Source organism: Caenorhabditis elegans, chromosome III (genome assembly GCF_000002985.6).
Source record: "Caenorhabditis elegans chromosome III".
In the NCBI taxonomy this organism is placed as follows: Eukaryota; Metazoa; Nematoda; class Chromadorea; order Rhabditida; family Rhabditidae; genus Caenorhabditis; species Caenorhabditis elegans.
This window is the reverse complement of record NC_003281.10, coordinates 7396277-7407522: the sequence shown is the minus strand read 5'-3', so window position 1 is coordinate 7407522 and position 11246 is coordinate 7396277. Positions and strand designations below refer to the sequence as shown.

At 33.8% G+C, this 11246-nt stretch overlaps 1 long non-coding RNA gene across 1 annotated transcript; it reads left to right on the top strand.

Annotated features, from left to right (window-relative positions):
* Positions 1-1451: 1451 nt before the first annotated feature.
* Positions 1452-5289, top strand: linc-165. The gene is made up of 2 exons (NR_101830.1): positions 1452-1482; positions 2646-5289. It is a non-coding gene; the product is annotated as a long non-coding RNA linc-165 (long non-coding RNA).
* The last annotated feature ends 5957 nt before the right edge of the window (positions 5290-11246 follow it).

Here is an 11246-nt window from a genome sequence, read left to right as displayed (position 1 = left end):
ATTGGGTGCTTTTCGATGCCCTTTGTAGACAAATCAATGGGAAAATCATCAATTTCTGGAGGCAGTAATTCTCAAAATCTTCTGTTCTCTAAATATTGGGTGCTTTTCGATGCCCTATGTAGACAAATGAATGGGAAAATCATCAATTTCTGGAGGCAGTAATTCTCAAAATCTTCTGTTCTCTAAATATTGGGTGCTTTTCGATGCCCTATGTAGACAAATGAATGGGAAAATCATCAATTTCTGAAGGCAGTAATTCTCAAAATCTTCTGTTCTCTAAATATTGGGTGCTTTTCGATGCCCTATGTAGACAAATCAATGGGAAAATCATCAATTTCTGAAGGCAGTATTTCTAAAAATCTTCTCTTCTCTAAATATTGGGTGCTTTTCGATGCCCTATGTAGACAAATCAATGGGAAAATCATCAATTTCTGAAGGCAGTAATTCTCAAAATCTTCTCTTCTCTAAATATTGGGTGCTTTTCGATGCCCTATGTAGACAAATCAATGGGAAAATCATCAATTTCTGGAGGCAGTAATTCTCAAAATCTTCTGTTCTCTAAATATTGGGTGCTTTTCGATGCCCTATGTAGACAAATCAATGGGAAAATCATCAATTTCTGGAGGCAGTAATTCTCAAAATCTTCTGTTCTTTAAATATTGGGTGCTTTTCGATGCCCTATGTAGACAAATCAATGGGAAAATCATCAATTTCTGGAGGCAGTAATTATCAAAATTTTCTGTTCTCTAAATATTGGGTGCTTTTCAATGCCCTATGTAGACAAATCAATGGGAAAATCATCAATTTCTGGAGGCAGTATTTCTCAAAATCTTCTGTTCTCTAAATATTGGGTGCTTTTCGATGCCCTTTGTAGACAAATCAATGGGAAAATCATCAATTTCTGGAGGCAGTAATCCTCAAAATCTTCTGTTCTCTAAATATTGGGTGCTTTTCGATGCCCTTTGTAGACAAATCAATGGGAAAATCATCAATTTCTGGAGGCAGTAATTCTCAAAATCTTCTGTTCTCTAAATATTGGGTGCTTTTCGATGCCCTTTGTAGACAAATCAATGGGAAAATCATCAATTTCTGGAGGCAGTAATTCTCAAAATCTTCTGTTCTCTAAATATTGGGTGCTTTTCGATGCCCTTTGTAGACAAATCAATGGGAAAATCATCAATTTCTGGAGGCAGTAATTCTCAAAATCTTCTGTTCTCTAAATATTGGGTGCTTTTCGATTCCCTTTGTAGACAAATCAATGGGAAAATCATCAATTTCTGGAGGCAGTAATTCTCAAAATCTTCTGTTCTCTAAATATTGGGTGCTTTTCGATGCCCTTTGTAGACAAATCAATGGGAAAATCATCAATTTCTGGAGGCAGTAATTCTCAAAATCTTCTGTTCTCTAAATATTGGGTGCTTTTCGATGCCCTTTGTAGACAAATGAATTTCTCTAAATATTGGGTGCTTTTCGATGCCTTATGTAGACAAATGAATGGGAAAATCATCAATTTCTGGAGGCAGTAATGCTCAAAATCTTCTGTTCTCTAAATATTGGGTGCTTTTCGATGCCCTATGTAGACAAATCAATGGGAAAATCATCAATTTCTGGAGGCAGTAATTCTCAAAATCTTCTGTTCTCTAAATATTGGGTGCTTTTCGATGCCCTATGTAGACAAATGAATGGGAAAATCACCAATTTCTGGAGGCAGTAATTCTCAAAATCTTCTGTTCTCTAAATATTGGGTGCTTTTCGATGCCTTATGTAGACAAATCAATGGGAAAATCATCAATTTCTGGAGGCAGTAATTCTCAAAATCTTCTGTTCTCTAAATATTGGGTGCTTTTCGATGCCCTATGTAGACAAATGAATGGGAAAATCATCAATTTCTGGAGGCAGTAATTCTCAAAATCTTCTGTTCTCTAAATATTGGGTGCTTTTCGATGCCCTTTGTAGACAAATCAATGGGAAAATCATCAATTTCTGGAGGCAGTAATTCTCAAAATCTTCTGTTCTCTAAATATTGGGTGCTTTTCGATGCCTTATGTAGACAAATCAATGGGAAAATCATCAATTTCTGGAGGCAGTATTTCTCAAAATCTTCTGTTCTCTAAATATTGGGTGCTGTTCGATGCCCTATGTAGACTATTTTTTACTCTGGCATTAAATGTACCTTAATCAACGAATTATTGTGAGATAAACGACCCATATATGTATACAATAAATAAACAATTATTTCGTCCTCGTTCTTGACAAATCATTTTTATTTTGTAATAAAAAATATAAAAAATTTTTCATTTTTTCATATGTACTATCTATGGCAGTTTTAAAATAGAAACAAGTAATATTTTTAAAACAATGTGTTTTTTGGGTTTCTCTTTTTTTTCTAATCTTTTTTGTGTGTGTCCGTTTGAACGATTTCCCATTTCTCTGAAACAAATTGCGTTTTTTTGCCGTTCTCCAGAGGCCCAATTGCGTATGCTTTATGAATGTTTTGATTTATGAGAAGACAAAAAAAATTGGTTTCGCTTTTCAATGTTTCGTCGAGAGGTATATTCTTTGAAGATATTAGAACACGCCTCCGTGCTTCTTTTGACATCTTCCCGTTGTTCGACTATTTGTACTCGGATTCAGAGAAAAAGAAGGAAGAAAAAGACAAAAATGAAATAAAATCGCGTCGAGTTTTTGCTTTTGTTGAAGATATTCGGTAGTTCTAAAGATTGAAAATTGAGTTTTCAGGAAGAGAAAAATAACAAAAGATACTGAACCGGTTCAGAGCCAAGGTTAACTACAATCTTCTGAATTTGTTCAGTTTTACCTTTGAAAGCTAATATTTCAATTAAATTAATTCTCCCCAAACTTCAAAATAGCTCAAAAAAATTTCTGTAGGACCCCTCAGTACGTATTCCAAACTGTAGCCTCTAATATTATCTGGTTTCTAGTTTGTAATATTTTTATGGGGATTTGAAGTAAGTAAAGATTCTGAAAGCAATTTGGAAATTTTTAATTTGTTGAAAAAAATCTGCAAATTCTGAATTTGTTTATTTCAAATACAATTTTAATACAATTTTTATTTCAAATACTAAATTTAGTTTTGAAACTTTTGTAACTGACATACTTCTCCTGTAATCCTTCTTTGTGTAGCATGCCTATACAATGATCTTCACACCAAACAAAGCACATTCAAAAGTTCACATCTATTTTCACTCATTCGTTTTTTTCTGACTCAAAATTCTGGAAGATTCTCATTTCCATTACGAGAGACTCCCATATTCTCATGAATTTGCTCAAAGTGATGGAGTGCAAATGCTTTAAGATTTGATGAGCATTTCGATGCCCTGCGGGGGAAGCCACTTTTTGTTCTCTATTCAACCCATTTTTTCGTACTTTGAAAATGGGATTTACCAGTTTTTAGAAATGTGGTGATTTTCAAAATAATAGTTCAAAAGTCTAGTTTTGAAAGAACTACAAAACAACTATAGAGCCATAACATTTTTCTGAGAGGAAATCCGAAAATAGTAGTTCAGGTAAAGAGCTGTTATTTCTGGAGATTTGTTTCATCGTCCCAAACGGAAATAGGCCCACACTTTTTTCTTTTCACTATTTCTTCTTCTTCTTCAGTGTTTAAAAATATATTCCTCAAATTTTTTGGCTCCCGGATAAGAATACGACGTTGTGTTCCGTTTTTCATTAGCTTAGGGATTAATAATTCATTATTTAAGAGTTAAAGATGGTTCTGTGGAGTCACCATCCATTGGAACACCGGTTTATGCCTTTAAAAAAAGCAACAAAAAATCTACAGTCTCGGTGCTCACAACGGATTTTTTGTTTTTTTTTGTGTTTTAATTGTAAACATTTTAGCTCTGACAAGTACACCCAAAGGCCATATTTTGAAAGATTCGGAAATATTTTTTAAATCTGTAAAAACTCTTAATTCCACCCCTGAAACGTCCATTTACATGTTAATTCCGGAAGTAAAATATCCACTTTTTCCCTCTAACGTAACTTTTTGCATTCGTCTTTCCTCCTTATCAAGACCAAAAAACTAACTCCATTCGCATTTTTATATCTTTCTGAAAAATCTTTGTTCTTCTAGTTTCTTCATCTTCTTGTTTCTCTCGAATATTTTTCTCGCCGACAAAATTTCCGGGAGCTCCTCCTCATGCACTTATCGTGTTGCTCTAATCGCGGTCGAGAGGCCAACTACTACTCGGGGGAGCTCAAAAAAAGTTTTTGCTCTTTTCCGAATCTCTAATAGGATAAAAGCCCCCGGCTCCCTTCATCGTTGTCGCCGTCCATCCCAGGATGGCCAAACGGAAGAAAATCCCACGTTTTGTGTTCATTTGCTCATGGCTTCAAGGATAGGGTGCCAAAACGGCCCTCATCGGGCACATAAAACTGGTGGTGAAGCTTGTGTGAAGAGATCTACTTGTTTTTGTCCCGTTTTTTTCCGCTAAATTTTAGTGTTTTTAGTTATGTCGTGGTCCTGTCGTAATTTTGGCAATTTCACTAATGTATTCATTAAAATGTTCGTTTTTTATTTGCCAAATTGGTTGCGTAAACAAAAAAATAAAATTAACCTAGTATGCTTCATTTCAAAACCTTAGCAATAACTCACGACTAATTCCAGCCAACATTTTGTTGCCTGGACCACTGGAATTTAGATAAAATTATTTTGATCGAACATTGTAATTAGAGTTATCTTGCCCGATTTTTCATTTTAATTAGGAATTATCTAACAAACCAAGGAATTACGCCCGAATATGCCTCCAAGAGAGCGAGAAAAAAGATATATGAGAACTCACAATAAAATATACAATATTTCCTATATTAGTAAGGCGCCTCTATTAATTTTGCATCCAAAACCACTCATCGAAATATAGTTTTGCGACGTTTTGATACACAAAAAGAACATGGATACTATTTACACAAATCTATAATTTCAGTGTGGTAATGTCTTTTTAAGCCATTTTTATCGTTGGAGTTGATGAAATGTTGTTATTTTAAATTTGAAAATACTGAAAAAATACTTGCTCGAAAAATATTATTGCACTCTCTATTAGTTTTGCATCACATGGCGGGTGCGGAGATTAGTATTGCATGCATTACTAATAGAGGAAATACGGTCAACGTTAACATCGTTACGACAAATACATAGCACACAATTTTGCCAGTAAGCCGAAAGGAGGCTTACGTCACGCTTCGACCGGTGGAAATCTCTACAGACATTTTATTCAAATTTTCATACACTTTTCTATTAAGATAGTGCTAAATAAAGTTTTGCATTTTAACTTTTCACTTTTCGTTTCGTCGTTCAAATTGGGCAAAACGAAATACGATATTTTTGGATGAAGACCAACAAGAGACTCAGACGCAACTATAAAGTATCTTTTTACGACCAGACTACGTCAGTTTCAAACGGATTCCAATGGGATTTCAGAAGAGGATCCTGGAGTTTCTTCTCTTTTTTCATTGACCGATTAGTTGAACACTCTTTTCTAATTTATAGACTTCTTTGCTAGTTTTAGTAGAATCTTAAGCTAAAAATTCATGGTAGGCAGGCGCACATGCCTGCCTGAAGCCGACAAGAATTTAAAAAATAAAATTAAACTTTTAATACATATTTTACATTGTATTCACATCGACAGGCTTAAAGGTTCGAGGCACATATTGCCCGCCTACAATGACTTTATTGTTAACATATGTATATGAAAGATCTAGTTTTACAATACAGTAGTGACTGAACATCTGACTCGGAAATAGGTAGTCTCCGTGTTCTTATTTATAAGTTGGAAGCGGACATTCTACATAAAACGATAAAGCTGTTTCGTTTGATCCTTTGACCCCCTGTCTACCCTGCCGCACTTACGTCTGCATAGGGCAGGGTGCAGGCAAAGCGCAAACAGATTTGAAGATTTTCTCTCTGAAAATGCTCAATTTTGATCTGTTTGTTCAAGGCATTCGGTTGTGCATTGGCCATTCCGATATCTCGGAAGCCAACTGCGTCTGAAACAAAAAGGTTCGAGTTTCTTTTGGTACACAGGATTTCCGGGTGTTTAGCCTCTTTTGGGAGGAACTGAGGGAAGAAAAGAACTCGAAGATCAGAGACTACGTTGGTTCCTCCTTTTAAAAAGACCCCGCCCAATCAGCATAAAAACTAAAAATATGTTCTAGATTTATTAAGTTTGTATCTTTTTTCTTGTCTTTACGTTTTTGTACAATCTGTAGTTGTAAGTTTCATGATTCCATTTTTGAAAAAAAAAACCCCCGAACAAAAAGTATATTTGTTTTTTTGAAATTTGATATTTGAGTTTTGATCGTGAAATGTTCATGAAAATTTTAATGACATCTGACTAAAGTACACAACTCATCATTTAAACTTTAAAAGTTCCGTTTTCAGAAAAAATTCATTGTTTATTGTTTCAGTTTTTTGTTAATCTTCAATGCTTATGATTTCCTTCATCTTGACTTTTTAGACTTGACACTTCAAAAATAACGGAGAAGTTTTGTTTCCACGTATCCACGTATAACTCTTAAAGTATCAGTGGTCAATTGAAAATGAAATTTGATAGCTTCGATTTGGCACGTTTCCGCACTTTTTGGCATTGTTTTCTTGTCCGTTCTTTAAACTGGTTTATGAATTTCTTTAAACGGAAATGAAGCGATAGTTTTCAAAGATCGAGAAATTAATATTTAAAAAATGAAGTCATGAATATTCAGAACAAATTAACGAGAAATTAATTCACTACGTTCGCTTGATGATATTTATTCAGCTAGCTTTTTTCGATAGTTCTGGAAAACTATTTGTGAAAAACCTAAACTCTAGGCAAATATTTTATTAGTTTAGTTTTCCTATTGAAGCTCTCTAAACTTTGTAGTAAAACCGTAGTAATTTGTTAGAATTGATATATAGTTATAGTACACATTTTGCTCACCTAGTTTTTGTGACACAAGTTAATCCCAGTAAAATTGCTCGAAAAAGAGTTTTCATGCTTTTGATATTTTTTAGAGAATTTAGAGATTGGTAAACAATTCAACAAAAAACTACTAGATGCTTCCAGAATGTTTGTCTATTCTTTTCACCTCTGATGATTTTCTGAAACCAATTCAAAACATCATCTTTTCAGTGAAAGTTTGAAATCACAAGCAGAAAGTGCTTTCTGAAATTCTCTCAAATTACCTTTTCGTTTTCAACATCTCACCATTACACGCTGTGAAAACTTCAACTTCTGTTATAAGTATTGATGTTCTGAAAACAATCGGTAGATAATGGCAGTCTTGAGATGTCTGACTTTACACTCGTGCTAACATTTATTATTATTATTTATATGTAAGAAATCACAAAACATCCTAGTTGTGCTCAGAAACAGTTTACTCAAATTTCCAAAGCGTGACATATTTTTGTTCTTGCTCTCCCTCCTATCTAACATTTGCTCCATCTTCTTCATATAGGCTTCTTCTCATTTCTTCAAAGTTTCCTTACGTCTCGATAATCTTACATTCTAATCCCTTTTTCACTTTTTTCATTCTTTTGTTTCTACTTTTTGTGTGTCCTTTTTACTTCATTTACTTACCACCCATTCTTTGGTTTATGACCTTATAAATTGAGTTTTTTTAATTCACATGTTCGCAATTCCTCAAAAAAAGTAAAACTTACGACAAAATTATGTTCTACATCTAAACATTTCATTAAGCGAATATAATGCACTTAATTTACCGGACTGCCTACTATTGAGGCAGGCGTAGGTTGCCTTGAATCATTTTTGTAGTTGGCAACTGCCTGTAAAACACGTTTTTTAAACAATTTGTAACTTCTTAAAACAAAAATAAATGCATTTCAGTAGCAAATTAAAAAATCGGTGGCTGAGTTCTCACTTTTTTGTGCTCACAGAGACATTATGTGCACAACGCGAATTAGCTGTGAATTCATATCCACAACTTCCGATATTCCTGCAACTTCATCACATCATTCGACAAAAAATGTTCGTTTTTAATTTTATCATGGTATGAAAATGTGACGTTTTGCTGAGAATACTGCAAAATTTAGAACATCAAAACCTTTCGATCTGGAAGTTTTATTTGCAACTTGCAAAAAAAGTGACGTACCCTCACTTATCCCTCACCCGAGAAACTCTAAAAAGAAAAATTGAAGACCCTTTTTTGTATGTCTAGGGCTCATGATAGGTGGCGCTTAGAACTGATGACGAAGACCATGTGCTCCAAGTACATTTTTGCTTCTCGTCTCCGCCCCATTTCTAAAGTTCTTCACATTTCAACTTTTCGAGCAGTATCAGGAGCACACAGGAGCAGTAATATGATTGAAGAGTTATGTCGTCTCTTCATCTTCCTTTCTCCTTCTTTTCCTTCTTCTTTTATTCACCAATTCTTCTCAAAACGAGGTGTCAAAATCGCGTTTAGCAACACACAAAGTTAGTTGACAAGGGGAAAGGGGAGAAAGCGTGAGTGAGGTCTTTTTCACACTTTTTGTGATGTCATAAACGTCCTTCAACAAATCTTTGGTTTTAAAAATTCAACATAGTGTTCAAGCATAATCAAAATGTCTCATAATAGGTGAACTTGTCTGTAAACATCAAATAAAGCTGGAGTTTTGTGCACAACTGTAATCGTCTGATCGAGGATTTTCAACTTCAGAAATGACTTTTAAAATGACAAGCATGACATATCGTTACCATAATTCGCAATGGCTTTTGTCCAATATCTTGTTTTACAGTTAAAGTCCAATGAAAATCCCAAAAGATATATCAATTTAGAGATGAAAATCAGTTTAAAAAAATTAAGTACTTTTACATTTTTCGCTTAATTGAGATGTTTTAATACCATCAGTAAACTATGTAAACTGTGTGTGACGTGACTCTTTTGCAGCAAACAATTTATATTAGATGTTAAGTATTCAAGCTATTGGAATATTTCTTGGTGTAGAAATTTTCCGAAAATCCTTTAAACAAACGTTACGTAGATGTGCAAAAATTAAGATATCTGCAATCCAAACGAGATCACAGTTCAATTACACTTTTTCAAGAAGAATTCAAATTCAGACTTATGTTCCGGAATGAATTTCCGGAACTTTATATACTTATAAGGTATAAAATTCTGAGAAAATACACGTTGTAATAATTCAATATGTGTGATCATTTCGTTCTCTTCCTTTTCCTCTGAAAACAGACGCAAGATGACACAAAAAGAGACTTGATTCTGAGAAGTGTTTTCGTTCGGTTTTGGTCGGGTTCACATAACCACTTGAGTGTCTTCCGAACGTCTAGAGTTACTTTACTTTTCCAATTTTTTTTGAAGAATATCAACAATAAATTGAGTTTTTTATTCGAAATTTCTTAGAAAATAGTTTAGATCTAGTTTTGAATTGTTCAATTTTTAGAAAACTTACTCCTGAAAGGGAGTACTTTTCACTTCAAGACCATGAGATTTCTGATCAGCTTTTACCAAGTTCAAGAGCCATTCTCCTTTGAGCCCCTTTCCCCTTCCATTTTCCATTTTTCCTAATCTGATTATGCGAATGTTGCAGAGAAAGGAAGACAAGTTTTTATTCTAAATGATGTCCTTGACTTGTTCTTCAAGTTTTTCGAGTTCCTCAAAGACCTCTCTGAGCATTTTCTGCTGATTTTTAAGGTTTTTAATGGCGATATGTGTTTTTTGATTGATTCTTTAAAATGAAGGGTCATCAGAATGCAGTTATGTCATGCTTATCCGGCAGGATCCTGTAGGATAAGCATGACATTGTCTGCCAGTCATTTGTTCTACTGATTAAGAATATGAGCATGTTTTCTGGAGCAAAGTTTTTGAGACACAACAAAAATAAGAAAATTACCTATAGATTATACGAACGAAACTTGTGTGGTTTTTATTATATGGACCCACCTCACGCCTGGATCTTCTGAAAGTCAAATTGATCTTTTGAATCTAAGTATCAAAATTCAAAATTTTGATTTTTCGCTCCTTGAAACTAAAACTTTCTGTAAACAAAAGTTCAAGCGGACCAAAAAGCAATCTATCCGGAAACATTTTCCCCTAATTTCCATTTGTCCTTCCTCCAATCCACTGGCTACTCACACCATTTCATATGTGAAACCAGCAACTGTCATATCTGCGACTCTTTTCAATCCATTGTCTCTCGTCGATTTCTTGAGACACCCTGACTGACTCGTCATCCCCTTTTTTTCTTTTCCACTCATTTCATTTTTCTGCTTTTGTTTCATTTTCATAACTGAGATTTTAAGTATTAAAGCTCTTTAGATAATCCAAGAGTAGTAACAAAATGTCAACTTTTCAAAGTCCTATGGTCCTATAATAGCAGATTTAACTGTTAGTGGATAATGAACTGGAAATTTTGGTCGCTTCACTACATACATAAAATTTAGGGTAATTTAAAATATTCTCATCTACCTAGAAAATATGATTCATAATTCAATATTTAACAAACTGTTTCAGATTTTGGCTCAACTTTGAAGAAAATTCATAACTTTTTCTAAACTGCATTGATCAGAAAGTTTTGAACAAAACGCTCACGAGTATGGGAGGGATATTTGCTAACATTATTCATCAGAAAGAAATTATTATAACAATTGAAAAAGAAAAACAGAACAATAATTATGATTTTTTGAAAAACGTACTTTGTTTTATCAAGGAATTTTGGGAATTCTGATTACTAAAATCTGTAAATACGACCGACCTACCTGGGTTTGTTGAAACCTTTCAAAAACGTTTTCCATAAATATAATCGACATTTGAAACAATATCTCATAGAACAAAACAATTTTGTTCAATAAGAAATTCCCAAATTTTATTGACGGAATACTACTCTAGATTTTCTTCTAAAAACGTTAAACATTGAATTCCCTCTACCATATATTATGTTCAATATATATTTTCAATGGAGTCATGTGGTTGGTTCGAGCTGTTTCGACGCCGTTTATTTGATTGATTGTGGGTAGTTTTGAAGGTTTATTCTTTATCTTTCAGTCTCACCACAAATGCCACTTTATGAACTCAAATATTGTTAGCTAGTGTTGAACTTTACCTTGAATTTTTAGAAGATATCGATTGGTATCAGCTACCGTATCAACCTTCAAGAATTTTGAATCTACTGTCACTTTCTCGGAGGCGTTCTAAATTTTGTAATATAGTTTAGAAACTATTTCTGGTGAATTTAATTAATTTACCCAGTTGAGTTACAAATCTTTTAAAAATACACAAAAATTATTCCATCTAAA